We start from the raw sequence: 15326 nt of genomic DNA, 5'->3' as shown, positions 1-15326 counted from the left end.
ACAATTTGACTTTTAGGTGCAACATTGTTCCACATTTACCCTGAAACAATGTTAATGGGGAGACAGAATTGTTTCTCAGGGCTCTGGAGGAGTTAGCAGTGGGTCTGATGTGGGGAGAGGTGGTGGAAGAAAAATGGAAGGAGAGGGTTTTGGAGATGTAGCCGGCAGGAGCAGGTAACAGCGAGCCTTATGGACTTCAGCCTGAAGGGGTTCAGTTTCGTCCTGAAGGTAGTGGGAAAATATTGAAGGATTTTCATTAGAAGAGTGACATTTTTTAAAATACAGTTTTTTTCATATATACATACAATGAGTATCTTGCTTTTCAATATAACATTATCTCATAAGTGTTTTTCAAGTTTACATTTACAAGTGTAATTTTAATGCCTAAGAAAACTCTCCTTAATTCGTCAACAGCTGGAAATTCATACTATTTTATCATGTATTTTTAATTATCCATTTACCTCTCTGAATATCCATCCAGACTATGAAGTCAAGGACTGAATCTTCTTTCCAGTTAACCTTTGTCATCTGCTGTAGAGCTTGATATAAATAGAAACTAAACCAGGAATCTTCCCACCAATATCTTCCAGAGGTTTGGAGGATTCTCCTTCAAATATTTCAACCTCGGGAGGCAGCCTTTCCGCTTTACTTTAGTGAGCTCCTGTGATATCCTCAGCCCCATATATGTTCAAGCAACCAGTTCACCAGTTCAGATCAACTCCAAGAATAGTTCTGACTTCCACTATGCATTGGCCCAAGTACTTGATATACAGAAATGAGAAGTCACTGTCTGTCCTGCTCACACACCACACCACACAAACTGGGTGCGGATGTAAATCTTGTATATGTGATTAAATTACAGGCTAACCATCTGGTCACTCAATTCAGGCTTACCTCTCTGAATTTGTCAATCCAGCTTCACAAGGGAAAGACCCACCTTCCATTTTCCTGTGCCACCTGGGGCTGAAGCAGGGAGTGTAATTGTGTGAAGCTGAGATCAAGTTCCGTCGTCCTAAGAAACAGGAAGTTGCCGTGGCTTCTTCTAGCCTCGCCTTCCTTTTTCTCTGTTTAATTCACAGCCCTTCCTCAATCTGGGCCACCTCCAATATGAAACGGGATAACCCTGTCTGTAAGGATGAACCCTAATCTCTCCCAGAATCCCACAAGGAGGGCTTCCAAAGAAATAAAGATCCCCACGTTTCTGTTTCAATTCTGAGTTAAAGCAGACTCACTCCCAGGTATATTCTTTCTGAAAAGGGAAAAGCTACACCAAGAGGATTACAATTTACAGGGACATGACTATTCAGGAAAAAAAAAAAAAACTTTTGGAGGGACAAATGACGCCCATAAATTAGTTTTTGCCCTGGCTCAGGAAAGGTGAAGTTAATAGGGGAATGAGAATCTCAGAAAGGGAAATTAAAGCCAACATGCTTCTGGCTTCTTGAGGATGCCCCCTGAGTTGACTAATTACCTGCGAGGAGATTATGAAGTGATTTGTGAACTTCTCTTGCTTTATGGGGGGAAAAATGGAAGAACTACCATGTAACTCTATTGGGAGGGCTAGAAATTGACTTTAGAAAAAATCACCGAGATACTGGGAATGAGAAAGAAACAGAGGGCAAAACCTACTCAGCAATAATAAGCAGGGGGACAACTACCTTAGATAGTGGTCTCTCAGCTGGCTAATGGAATCATCATGTGGGTCCAGAACAAGTCTGGGGGTTTCTTTCCTCTTCTGCCTTTTCCTTGCTTTCTCCCTCCCTCCCTTCCTCCCTCTCTCCCTCTTTCTCTCATCCAATGGGTAAACATCTTGTTCTGTGATGGGTAATTCCCAGGCACTAGGAACATAGAATAAGACAGCCCAGTAACAAATGACATTAACTCACATGGAATAAGAGGGAGAAAACTTTTTCACCAAATTTCTCTCAGGAAAGAAACGGTATTAGTTTGTAAAAGCCATTCTCGATGAATGGATGGAATAGAAAGTGATACCCTGACAAGCCTAGATACGGCTGAGGACTACATATGAATGAAGCAAAGGGAGAAGTGCTTTTGATGCACCAGAGAGGAGGAGAGGAGGTGGGAGGGAGCGACTAATATGGTGAAAAGTCAGGCTTCACAATGTGAACCTTCACCAGAGTCCCAAAGTGTTCAATGCAGATTTCTCGTGAAAAATCAGTAAAGGGGCTGAGTTCTATGTATGGGATGTCATAGAGCACAACAGAAACAGTATGCAAGGGGCCAGCAGAGACCAGAGAGGAACCAGAGAGAAAGGTGAGAGTGACACCAAAGGACTCATAGAAGAAGTTCTGTCCCATCACAGGCCACGTAACTGGAGTCCAGGCTGATTTTGACCAGATTTTCAAGATTCAGAGGGCTTCTGGGCTACATCAGGGTTTCACATTCAGTTGGTCACAGAAGTATATTTGAAAGTCCATACACCCATCATCTGAGAATACAGGAAAAATATGTACTGCAAAGCCCAACTCACTGGATGGTGAATCAATAACATCATAAATAAATAAATAAATAAAAATAATAATAATAAATAAATAAAAAAAGAAACTGCCAAAGTGTTTAAAAAAAAATAACATCATACACTTTATATAATATATAATTGTATGGCCCCAAGTGTCCATATATGCATAGATAGGCTTCAAAGAAATCCATGAACTCCCTGAAATTACATGCAAAATGTAATTATACATACATGAAATAGATATATGAAATATAAATACATATGAAAATAGCTGACAGTAAAAACAACTACCATCTATTGAGTGTTTAATATGTATTTACTAAAAGTTTCATACACAATTATTTCATGTTTACAACTCTGTAACAGTAAAAAACAAACCTGAAAATCGAAGACCGTGAGTCACCCTCGCCAGGTCACACCACTAAAGCATGGCAAACAAGGACTTGGACTCATGCCACAGTTATTAGCCTACAGCCTTAACTGCCTCCACCGATGTGCCCTCTGAACTTTGCCGAATCCCAAGTCAGACTTTGTGATCATTTCTCATGTTGTTTTTCCCCAGAGAAAAAGATTAGAGCATTGGACTTAGGTGCCTAGTGGGGCTCAGATTCTACTTATATTTTCTGAGGGTCTAAACATTCCAAGCACTTGGGGAAAAAAATCCCATTCCATCCTCTCAACCCATTCCATCGAGGGCAGTAGGTAGAAATATCTCTGTTGACAATTGGAAATGCTGACTTCAGAGTGGTCAAGTCACACTGCTTCGGTAAGTGGCACAGGGGGTCTGGCACCCAGGTCTTCTACTCCACCAGTCATTGCCCAAGCAGGAGCCAGGCTGATAGACGCTTGACTTGGAGGGGAGTCATCCAGAAGGCCAGCTGAACTGCTGTTATGGGATCCATCAAATCAAACTGAAGTTTGAATCCTACAAAAGAAGGGACCTCAGAGATGTGGCTTTATTGCTGGGGACAGAGATCTGTACAATGTGCACAAAGCACCAGGAGAGAACAGACAGAGTCGCTGGAGACTTTTGACTCGGAGCTTGCCAACTTAGGTGTCCCAAGAGAATCGCCATCGCACCCTTTAGAAACTTCACAGGGTCATCCTGCTTGCTTGACCCTGCCTGGTATTCCCTCACCTTGCTGTAGGAATAGCTTAGCAGGCCATACATGCAATTCCTGGGGAAGAACAACGTACCCTCCTTACAAAGACGTCTGTGCTCTTGGTTAGGGTGAAGGCCTTGGGGGTGAGTGAACCCCAGAAGTCCCAGGAGAGAACCACATGGCCATCAACATAAAGGGAAGGCCTATCCAGACCCCAGTTGGAATTCCATCACCAAACTGAGAGAGCAAGGAGATGCAGGGACTGGATGATTTCCTTAGTACCTGGTGGGACAGAAGTGATTAGGATGGCATTTCACTGACCATTGCTTACTTGGAATAGAAACACAGTTCAGCATTTTTCAAGCAAGAAATAAAAGAGCAGAAGAATTCTTAGGAAAGACCCACCACAAAGGGACCATTGTTCTTTCTGCTTGAGGGGACAGGATGACATATTACAACTTCAAACCCCCCCAGAAGTAACACCTGAAGTCCCTAAGAACTGGTTTAACAGTGACTTTATTGGCCATTTGCCATGTACTTATTGGCTAAGCAACAGGGGAAGAAAAAAGAAAGCTTTTCTGAATTATCCTGGGTGAGTAGCTAGGACTGCTAAAGACACACAGCATCAGACTTCTAGAAAAAGACCCTCCAGCTGACTCTAGTGCCGTAGTTTTCAAAGTCCACCATCAGCAGCAGCAGCTGGGAGCTTGATAGAAATGCAGATTCTCAGGTCCCGCCCCAGACATACTGAATCAGAAATTCTGGGGGTGGGGCCCAACAATCTGTTTTAACAGGCCCTCCAGGGGATTCTAATGTATGCTAAAGCGTGAGATGCTCAGCATAATAGAAAAGACTGACTCAGGGTCCAATAGACATGGGATAGGGTCCACTTTGGACACTAACTCATGGTAAAACTTTGGGCGAGGTTCTTAAACTCTCTGAGTCATGACTTTATTCTACTCTGTGAGGATAAGAGTCATAATAACAAGGTGGTGTAAAGGATAATAAATAGGAATAGTTAACACTTGGTCCCTGCCCACTCAGTGAACGGCAGCTTCTATGGGGTCGTTCAAAAAGACCACAATTAGATCACTTCACACTAACCAAGGTTCAGGCAGCTGTTCCTGTTAAACCAGCACCATATCTAAGCATCATTCATTACTCTTAAAAAGCTTTATTTCTCAGAGAATGGACCACCTGCTTCAGAATTACCTGGTGTGTCAGTGTAAAAACACAGACATCAGTGCTCATTTCAGTCCTACTGAATCTGCATCTTGAGAAGTGTGGTCTGGGTATCTACAAACTTTAGAATTGTTCCCAGAAGATGCTTCAGCAGACTGAGGTGCAAGAATCATCAATTAAAATGAAGAGATAAGACTCAGCTTGGCTGTGGTTTAACCATCGCCGTCACTCTCCTACAGACCGAGGCTGAAGGAAGCAGACACATGGTCTCAACATTATGCAAGGAAGTAGAACCAAGAAGTGAACTTGGTCCCTTGTTCACCACCCTTACTTGTGGTGGCCAATGAGCTGCTGTCTGGATTTCTCTCAGCTGGCCAACCTGGAACTGAGTCATTTTTACTGATTTCTGAGGGAAAATGCTCCTGGCGGTGGCAGAAGAGAAGTGGGTTCTTGGGAGCCTGTGATTGCAAAAGATGCATTAAGTGGAAAATCCTGGAGTTTGGTTTTCCAGGAAGATGTGGTACCTCTTTAAGGAGGTTGTAATCTGTTAGCCTGGGCACAGCTCGAAAACTTGGTACTATCTCTTTATCTCCTCCTCCAGCCAAGATTGCCAGTTAATTAGCTATTCTCGAGGAACCTCTGGTTTCAGAGGAAGGAACGGCCACCTGGGCATGTTCAGGATGTGCTCCTTGTGGGGAACGTAAGGAAGAGGGGCTGGGAGAGAGGGGCTTGGAATTCAAGTGACCCAGACAAGCCCAGACCATCAAGCCACCAGTTTGCAATTCTGTAAGTCCCCTTACTGACGAATGAATATGTCAAACAAAACTCAAAGCATAATATCCCAAACTGACAATAATAGCTAACGTTTGTTAGGCCTCCCTATAAACTAGTAGCTTTACATTTATTATCTCACTGAAACCTCACTACAGTCATAAGGAGTGAGTACCAACAGTGTGGTCCGTTCGAGGATGACAGAACGGAGGCACAGAGAGGTTAAGTAAATTTTCCAGACCCACAGTTAGTCAAGTGCAGAGCTGAGTTTTGAACCCAGGCAGTATGACTCATTGCTGTGTCAGAGCCCTAAACCCTTGCTCCTCAAAGAGCAGTTCCTGGCCCAGCGTCCCCCAAGAGCTTACGAGAAATACAGACTCTCAGACCGCACCCCAGATCTACTTAAGCAGACTCTGCATTTTAACAGAGATTTGTGGGTACAGTAAAGTTTGAGGACTGTTGTAAAGCAAATGGGTTTTCTGCAAGTGTACTCAAGTACCACCAACATCAAAAACACCTGTGCGTGCTGGTGAACTACGCAGATTCCAGGCCCACTAGAAATCCCTGAAGCTAAGGTCAAAGACGCTACAGCCTCAACAAGTTCCCCAGGTGATTGCTATATATGCTTAATTTTGAGAATCACTGCCTTTGGTTCTTCTGCCTCTGTCCCTGCCTTGCCAGTTAAGAGAACGAGAAGGTCAAATTGGAACAGGTGAATGCTGTGTCTGCAATGATGACAAAAAGAACCGGGAGAATAGCTCAGGCAGCCAAAGTAGGAAGAGCCAAGGAGAAACTTTATCTCCCCTGACTTTCATGTTTTCCAACCCAGACTGTGCCATGGACATTTTAAGTCCAATTTCTTTTTTGTTTTGTTTTTAAAGAATGCCTTTGTGAAAACCTATACCTTTTCTGTCTCTGACTCCAAGGCCAGTGCTCAGGTTATTTCTTTACACTGCACTGATTTACATAATATTTTCCTCCTCCACAAACCTATAAATGGAAAGTGGAGTCTCAACCTGTTTCAAAACACTCCAGAGGAAGGTACCAAGTTGAGGAAGGTACCGTGTTGATCAGGCCTATATGGCACACCTGATAGATGATATTTGTGTCCTTAAGGACGACTCAGCAGGATCAGTAAACAACGCTGGTCAAGTTCTAGTCTAAGTTCTATTGTTGACACCACAGAAACCCCAGAAGTGGGGGGGCACAGCACAGCATAAGGAAGTGACCTTGAGCCTTGAGTTGTCATTCTGAGCAAGTGGCACAAGCTACCACGGTGCCTGTAGGGAAGTTGCTTAATTTATTCAAGCCATGGTTTTCCCGTTTGTTCAGGTGCTTCCATTTCAGCCATCTCGTGAGACCAGGCAAGTCATGTAAACGAGCGGTCAGAAGCAAGTCAGCAGGAAGTGCGCTGCGGCGGACAGGCTTCTCCTGAGGGCTTGCCGGTGCGGGTCTCCCCATGCACTGTACCAGCCAAACAGAACGCAGCTACAGCTGAATTTGACCCCAGATAGACTATCTCTCGGAGGCCTTACGGCACACAGTCACAACGTTTAGAGTTTGTTGACCATTGGGGATCAACATGTCCTCTGCCTGCTGGGAACTAGCCAGAATCAGGAGGAGATGGAGGAGACCCGATAGAAGTTGATGACCTCAGTCCTGTTACTTCAACTGAGGATGACTGGCAAATTGCTGAGCTTCCCAAGGACAAGCTGAGGACACCAGGCCAACGAGGAACCGATATTTTTCCTGAAGGTAACGAGGCTGAAAAAAGATTCTAAGGAAGATGCATTATTATTCTGGTAAAACTTCCAAGAAACTTTTGATGCTAGGATATGGGGAAGGGTTGGTCGCTTGTTATTTTTTTGATGCGAGAAATGAAGGTGAAGATTTTAAATAAATGTATCCCTAGTTTTATTTTCCAGCAAAAAAGGAAAAAAAGAATGTTCATATTTGTATAATTTAATGTTCATATTTGTATAATTTCATTTGTATAATTTATTTTACTTACTGTTTAATGTTCATATTTGTATAATTTATTTACTTGATTTTTATTCTCATAAATATGTGTATTTAAAAGGTATTAGATCATCAGTTTCCCTTGTTTTTAAATTTATATTGTGAATTCTTACAGATTACCGTTAATACTAGCATTTTATTCAAATTTTTATTTTATACAAAATATTTTAAAAGATTTTAAATGTTGATATGACAAACACTAACATGAAAGTGCAATGGTTTGGGTGACATCTCTGGCTCTTTAAGGGCAAAACTCTACTCTGTATTTCCAGGTATATGGAGGGACTTCAAATAGGTGTTTATCAGTTTAATACTTTGGTTCTCAAAGTGTGGCCCCAGGCCGACAACATCAGTATCACCTGGGAACTTGTTGGAAATGCAAATTCCCAGACTCCACCCCAGATCTCCTAAATCAGAAACTCAGACTGGGTTTTAATAAACCATCCAGGTGATTCTGATGATCCTCTTAAAGCTTGAGGGTCTCTGATTTAAAATTTACTGTTAATTGGAGCCACTAGCTAGGGAATGGGTCTGAGCAGTACTTCAATACTGACGTTCTTACATTATATTCCTCATATTTATAGGTATTAAACTAGAGCACTTCCAAGTATAACAAGCCCCATGACCAACAACTAGGAATATGGTGATCTAGATGTCACAATCAAGGTGAAGGTACAATCGACTAAAACTGTCACTGAATAAAATCCAGGTACATTCTGCAGGTAAGTGGAGGACGATTCTGGTTTTTTATTTATTCATTCTTTGTTTTGATTATATGTTTTGGCATATTTTGATTATATGTTTTGATTATATGTTTATATATGTATATATATGATTATATGTTTCATTCTGTAGTAACAGGTTAAATGGTTCAGAAACAGCCTGTTTAAGCAGTGACTTGATGCAGTATGACTTACCTATATAACCTTCATATAATATCATCAGTTATCAAGGGAAAAAACAGCACAGTCCTAAATAAAAGGGATCTGCCACTTAATTTTTTATCTTGGCGCATAGAAGGGGGAATGATTTCATGAGTTTCTTTGGTGTGCAGGAGCAGTCCATCTCCACAGAATCCTGGTTTGCTAATGCCTATTATTTGGGGATAATTAACATTTTTTGCTTATTAACCTACAGTTCTCTTATGATCTTAAAAATGTAGCCCATTAGTCATCACTGTTGTCATATTGTGCCTGAAAGAATTAACCACATCTCCAGAGCTTCTATATCGGTGTTCCTTTCTCGCAAGGTAGCAATTCTTAAAATTGGAACACAATGTGGGCCACTGCCTAGCAGTGATTGATTTGTGAGAGCTTATAAACTGTTGCGAGGCTTTCTGAGTGACATGCAGTAAGTCCTTCGTGGGAAACTCAAAACAGAATATTTTTTCCCATTTATTCCAAAGTTCCTTGTACCAAGATACTGAATTTACGCTCTGTTTGCTCATGGTAGTGTTTACATGTTCTCTCTTTGGTCTCAGAAAACCACATGAAATCAAATTTTTTTCTGCACGTTTACACGTGCAAGCAGCTTATATAATCATAAGTGTGTGTGTATAAACTGATTATTTAGAAGGTTAACAAAAACTGAACAGTTTTAAGTGAATTGCTGTAAATTGTCCTTGATTTTTAAAATTCGCGACCAAATGGTAGAAATTCATCAGCATTCATGGAGTCTAGTGAGTCTTCTTTTGGATTTTAGCAGATTAAGTCTTACCTCTAAAGTTAAAGTCTTTGAATTTTATTCTAGGTCCAATTCTTTCCTTATTGTTCATAAGATGCTTACTTCCCATCCGGTGGCTAAAAGTTGACTAAAACTCAACCGTGTATGAGGTACTGTACTGAGCACAGATTTTTGGCGGTGACAGGATTCAGCATGCCTTGCCTTCGTGGCTCTAACCATCTGGTGGGATAATACAAACACTAATTAGCCACTAACATCTATTTCCTCTTCTACCCGGCCAGACATTTAGCAGCTTCCACTGCTGCTGCAGGTGACACATGGCTGAGTTCTAGCAATGAGTGGTACCGAGAATGAGCAAAAATGAGGTGTGTCATTCCAGGCCTGGCCCAAAAACCCTCCCATGTACCTAACTCTGCACGTAATTTCATGGGCACTTTAAACTTCCTAACTGGTATACTAGGGAAGAAAGTCATTGAAAGAGTTATTGAAAGTGTTTTCAGTGACAGGAAGGTAAACTATTGGACGTGACCTTGTATGTGGGGAGCCTTGAGTCTCAGGAAAGTCCCCAGAGAAAGATAAGAAAAAAAATATTTACACTTGGTTTGGTCATTTCTTGTTAAGAGTTACTAGTTTTACCTAAATAAGAGGAGACCCCAAAAGAAATTCAGCTGGGTATAGTGGAGACAAAACTACCAAATTAAAGGGAAGTGTGAGATTTTATAGACTCTAAATGGTGTACTTTATTTGTATTAACACAGAAGCAATAAGCTAGGGCATGAAAGTCCACGCAAGTGTCTTTTGCAATCTTAGATCTACATAAGAACGACAGTAATTGCTTGTTCTACAGGTGTGTGGCTCTTTTTCCTATAGTCTTTGAAATCTTTGGCTATTGGTTAAAATAGGTGCTTCAGTAAGGAGGATCTTAAAGAATTGCTTTGTCTTTGAATAGAAGTTGGTCATTTTGGACTTTCTTTGAACAGTGGCGTACAAAGATGGGGTGGGAGCACTCTGCCAAAGGTGACATAGGATAAGGGGGTTCCTTGTCTGTAGAGAATTTTAAAACAATAATAAAACCAACTAAAAATTGGTCTGCTTTTCACTATGGCTATGCAACAGTAATTCTAAGCGATGCCAGTAACAAAATACTTTTGCTACCAGAGCAAACTGCTCACACAACCCACTACGTTTATCCCCCAACCCAGTTTGATAAACTGCTAGGCACCTTGAGTATCTTTTTTTTTTTTGAATTTTATCTATTTTTTTATACAGCAGGTTCTTATTAATTATCTATTTTATACATATTAGTGTATATATGTCAATCCCAATCTAGCAATTCATCCCACCACCACCCCACCACTCCCACTTTCCCCCCTTGGTGTCCATACAATTGTTCTCTACATCTGTGTCTCTATTTCTGCCCTGCAAACTGGTTCATCTCTACCATTTTTCTACATTCCACATATACACGTTAATATATGATATTTGTTTTTCTATTTCCGACTTACTTCACTCTGTATGACAGTCTCTAGGTCCATTCACGTCTCTACAAATAACCCAATTTCGTTCCTTTTTATGGCTGAGTAATATTCCATTGTATGTATGTACCATTTCTTCTTTATGCGTTCGTCTGTTGATGGGCATTTAGGTTGCTTCCATGACCTGGCTATTGTAAATAGTGCTGCAATGAACACTGGGGTGCGTGTGTCTTTTTGAATTATGGTTTTCTCAGGGTATAGGCCCAGTAGTGGGATTGCTGGGTCATATGGTAATTTTATTTTTAGTTTTTTAAAACCCTCCATGGCGTTCTCCATAGTGGCTGTATCAATTTATATTCCCACCAACAGTGCAAGAGTGTTCCCTTTTCTCCACACCCTCTCCAGCATTTGTTGTTTGTAGATTTTCTGATGATGCCCATTCTAACAAGTGTGAGGTGATAACTCATTGTAGTTTTGTGTTTTTTAAATTTATTTATTTATTTATTTTTGGGTCTTCATTGCTGCATGCGGGCTTTCTCTAGTTGCGGCGAGCAGGGGCTACTCTTTGCTGCAGTGTGTGGGCTTCTCATTGCAGTGGCTTCTCTTTGTTGCGGAGCACAGGCTCTAGGCACATGCGCTGCAGTAGTTGTGGCACACAGGCGCAGTAGTTGTGGCTTGCGGGCTCTAGAGCGCAGGCTCAGTAGTTGTGGCACATGGGCTTAGTTGCTCTGCGGCATGTGGGATTTTCCCAGACCAGGGCTTGAACCCGTGTCCCCTGCATTGGCAGGCGGATTCTTAACCACTGTGCCACCAGGGAAGTCCCTGATTGTAGTTTGATTTGCATTTCTCTAATAATTAGTGATGTTGAGCAGCTTTTCATGTGACTCTTGGCCATCTGTATGTCTTCTTTGGAGAAATGCCTATTTAGGTTTTCTGCCCATTTTTTGATTGGGTTGTTTGTTTTTTTAATATTGAGCAACATGAGCTGTTTATATATTTTGGAGATTAATCCTTTGTTGATTTGTTTGGAAATATTTTCTCCCATTCTGAGGGTTGTCTTTTTGTCTTGTTTATGGTTTCCTTTGCTGTGCAAAAGTTTTTAAGTTTCATTAGGTCCCATTTGTCTATTTTTGTTTTTATATCCATTTCTCTAGGAGGTGGGTCAAAAAAGATCTTGCTGTGATTTATGTCAAAGAGTGTTCTTCCTATGTCTTCCTCTAAGAGTTTTTTAGTGTCCAGTCTTACATTTAGGTGTTTAATCCATTTTGAGTTTATTTTTGTATATGGTGTTAGGGAGTGTTCTAATTTCATTCTTTTACATGTAGCTGTCCAGTTTTCCCAGCACCACTTATTGAAGAGATGGTCTTTTCTCCATTGTATATCCTTGCCTCCTTTGTCATAGATTAGTTGACCATAGGTGCATGGGTTTATCTCTGGGCTTTCTATCCTGTTCCATTGATCTATATTTCTGATTTCGTGCCAGTACCAGATTGTCTTGATTACTGTAGCTTTGTAGTATAGTCTGAAGTCAGGGAGTCTGATTCCTCCAGCTCTGTTTTTTTCCCTCAAGATTGCTTTGGCTATTCGGGGTCTTTTGTGTCTCCATACAAATTTTAAGATTTTTTCTTCTAGTTCTGTAAAAAATGCCATTGGTAATTTGATAGGGATTGCATTGAATCTGTAGATTGCTTTGGGTAGTATAGTCATTTTCACAATATTGATTCTTCCATTCCAAGGACAGGGTATATCTCTCCCTCTGTATCATCTTTGATTTCTTTCATCAGCATCTTATAGTTTTCTGAGTACAGGTCTTTTACCTCCTTAGGTAGGTTTATTCCCAGGTATTTTATTCTTTTTGTTGCAATGGTGAATTGGATTGTTTCCTTAATTTCTCTCTCTGATCTTTCGTTGTTAGTGTATAGGAATGCAAGAGATTTCTGTGCATTAATTTTGTATCCTGCAACTTTACCAGATTCACTGATTAGCTCTAGTAGTTTTCTGGTGGCATCTTTAGGATTCTCTATGTATAGTGTCATGTCATCTACAAACAGTGACAGTTTTACTTCTTCTTTTCAAACTTGTATTCCTTTTATTTCTTTTTCTTCTCTGGTTGCTGTGACTAGGACTTCCAAAACTGTGTTCAGTAATAGTGGCGAGAGTGGACATCCTTGTCTTGTTCCTGATCTTAGGGGAAATGCTTTCAGTTTTTCACCATTGAGAATGATGTTTCCTGTGGATTTGTCGTATATGGCCTTTATTACGTTGAGGTAGGTTCCCTCTATACCCACTTTGTGGAGAGCTTTTATCATAAATGGGTGTTGAATTTTGTCAAACGCTTTTTCTGCATCTGTTGAGGTGATCATATGGTTTTTATTCTTCAGTTTGTTAATATGCTGTATCACATTGACTGATTTGCGTATATTGAAGAATCTTTGCATTCCTGGGATAAATCCCACTTGATCATGGTGTATGATCCTTTTAATGTGTTGGTGGATTCTGTTTGCTAGTATTTTGTTGAGGACTTTTGCATCTATATTCATCAGTGATATTGGTCTGCAATTTTCTTTTTTTGTAGTATCTTTGTCTGGTTTTGTTATCAGGGTGGTGGTGGCCTCGTAGAATGAGTTTGGAAGTTTTCCTTCCTCTGCAATTTTTTGGAAGAGTTTGAGAAGAATGGGTGTTAGCTCTTCTCTAAATGTTTGATAGAATTCACCTGTGAAGCCATCTGGTCCTGGATAGTCCTCTGCCTTTTCATTTTGTCTGTCTTTCTGTGAATGTGGTTTTCATTCTACAGGCTGCAGGATCGTAGTTCTTCTTGCTTCTGCTGTCTGCCCTCTGGTGGATAAGGCTATCTAAGGGGCTTATGCAAGCTTCCTGATGGGAGGGACTGGTGGTGGGTAGAGTTTGGTGTTGCTCTGGTGGGTAGAGCTCAGTAAAACTTTAATCTGCTTGTCTGCTGATGGGTGAGGCTGAGTTCCCTCCCTGTTGCTTGTTTGGCCTGAGGTGACCCAGCACTGGAGCCTACCAGCTTTTTGGTGGGGCTAATGGCAGACTCCGGGAGGGCTCACACCAAGGAATACTTCCCAGAACTTCTGCTGTCAGTGTCCTTGTCCCCTCAGTAAGCCACAGGAACCCCCAACCTCTGCAGGAGACCTTCCAACACTAGCAGGTAGGTCTGGTTCAGTCTCCTATGGGGTCACTGATCCTTCCCCTGGGTCCTGATGCACACACTACTTTGCGTGTGCCCTCCAAGAGTGGGGTCTCTGTTTCCCCCAGTCCTGTCGAAATCCTGCAATCAAATCCCACTAGCCTTCAAAGTCTGATTCTCTGGGAATTCCTTCTCCCGTTGCTGGACCCACAGGTTGGGAAGCCTGACGTGGGACTCAGAGCCTTCACTCCAGTGGGTGGACTTCTGTGGTATGAGTGTTCTCCAGTTTGTGAGTCACCCACCCAGCAGTTATGGGATTTGATTTTATTGTGATTGCGCCCATCCTACCATCTCACTGTGGCTTTTCCTTTGTCTTTGGGTGTGGGATATCTATTTCGGTGAGTTCCTGTCGATGATTGTTCAGCAGTTAGTTGTGATTCTGGTGTTCTTGCAAGAGGGAGTGAGCACACATCCTTCTACTCCACCATCTTGAACCAATCTCCCCTGGTTTTCAGCATCTTCCTTAAGTATCTTTTAAGGATAATTTTCAAGGCTTTTAGTATACCAGGAGATGTGTCCTACTAGGAAATACAATCACAGCATTTTTGACTGAAACATAGGCTATTATTTTTGGCCGGAAAAGTGGAGCCAATGATTCCAGGAAAGCTTTATGCAACAGTTTGTTCTTAAGATTTGTAAAAGGACCTGAGGAATACAATATAATTAAGAAGAAAACCATTCCATGCATTGGATAAAGAAGATGGCAAACCCCAAAACTAAGTAAGTGAACCAAAAATGGGAGATGACCTTAGGTAGAATGTAGTAAACAACAGGGTAGCAGGTGTGTTGGGGTAGCAGGCATGAAACTCAGATGACGAGTGTCAAACTTTTCTGTTGTGTTTGGAAGGAAGTTAGCAGGTCCCTATGAGTATTCATACCACATGGTCAAAGCAACAATAATAGAAATACCACCACTCAGCTGTGAATATGTAGTGCTGTGGCTTTGGGTAGGGGAAAAATTGGAGGTACCCCATCATAATTCATATGGAACATGTGATCAGTATTAAGGTTGTGGGGTTTGTAGGCAATGACTGCAGAGCCCTGCTACTTTCAACAGTGGTTGTTTCATACAGGTGGAAGGTGGAGAACTAGTCATGACTTTGTTGACCTGCCAACAGCAGGTCTGAGCCCAGGAATGCTTTCAGGGGTGGCTGTAGGGCTCCAAATGCTAGATACCAAGTCTCAATCAGTTTGACCTCTACCTTTTACCAGAGCTCCACAAGCTCCTGGTTTTGACCATCTCTTTTCCCATCACTGGACCGCATTCAAATGAAGTGACATTTAAGACTGACACCTCTCTTCTGTGCCAGCCCAGATCAAAGCATTAACCCAGAAGCATGTGGGCATTTGAGGGGGAGTATGGCTGCTTGTTTAAGACACACATAAAAAGGATTAGGAGATAAGAT

The 15326-nt window shown here is 41.6% G+C and overlaps 1 long non-coding RNA gene across 1 annotated transcript in view; it reads left to right on the top strand.

Moving 5' to 3' along the window:
- Positions 1 to 15326, top strand: part of LOC309624593 — a 1127080-nt gene that overhangs the window by 462726 nt on the left and 649028 nt on the right. The gene's annotated exons all lie outside the window — the stretch shown is intronic.

Source organism: Balaenoptera borealis (genome assembly GCF_965194805.1).
Source record: "Balaenoptera borealis genome assembly, chromosome: 2".
Taxonomy (NCBI): Eukaryota; Metazoa; Chordata; class Mammalia; order Artiodactyla; family Balaenopteridae; genus Balaenoptera; species Balaenoptera borealis.
The sequence above is the reverse complement of the archived record's forward strand: the minus strand, read 5'-3'. Positions and strand labels throughout refer to the sequence as shown.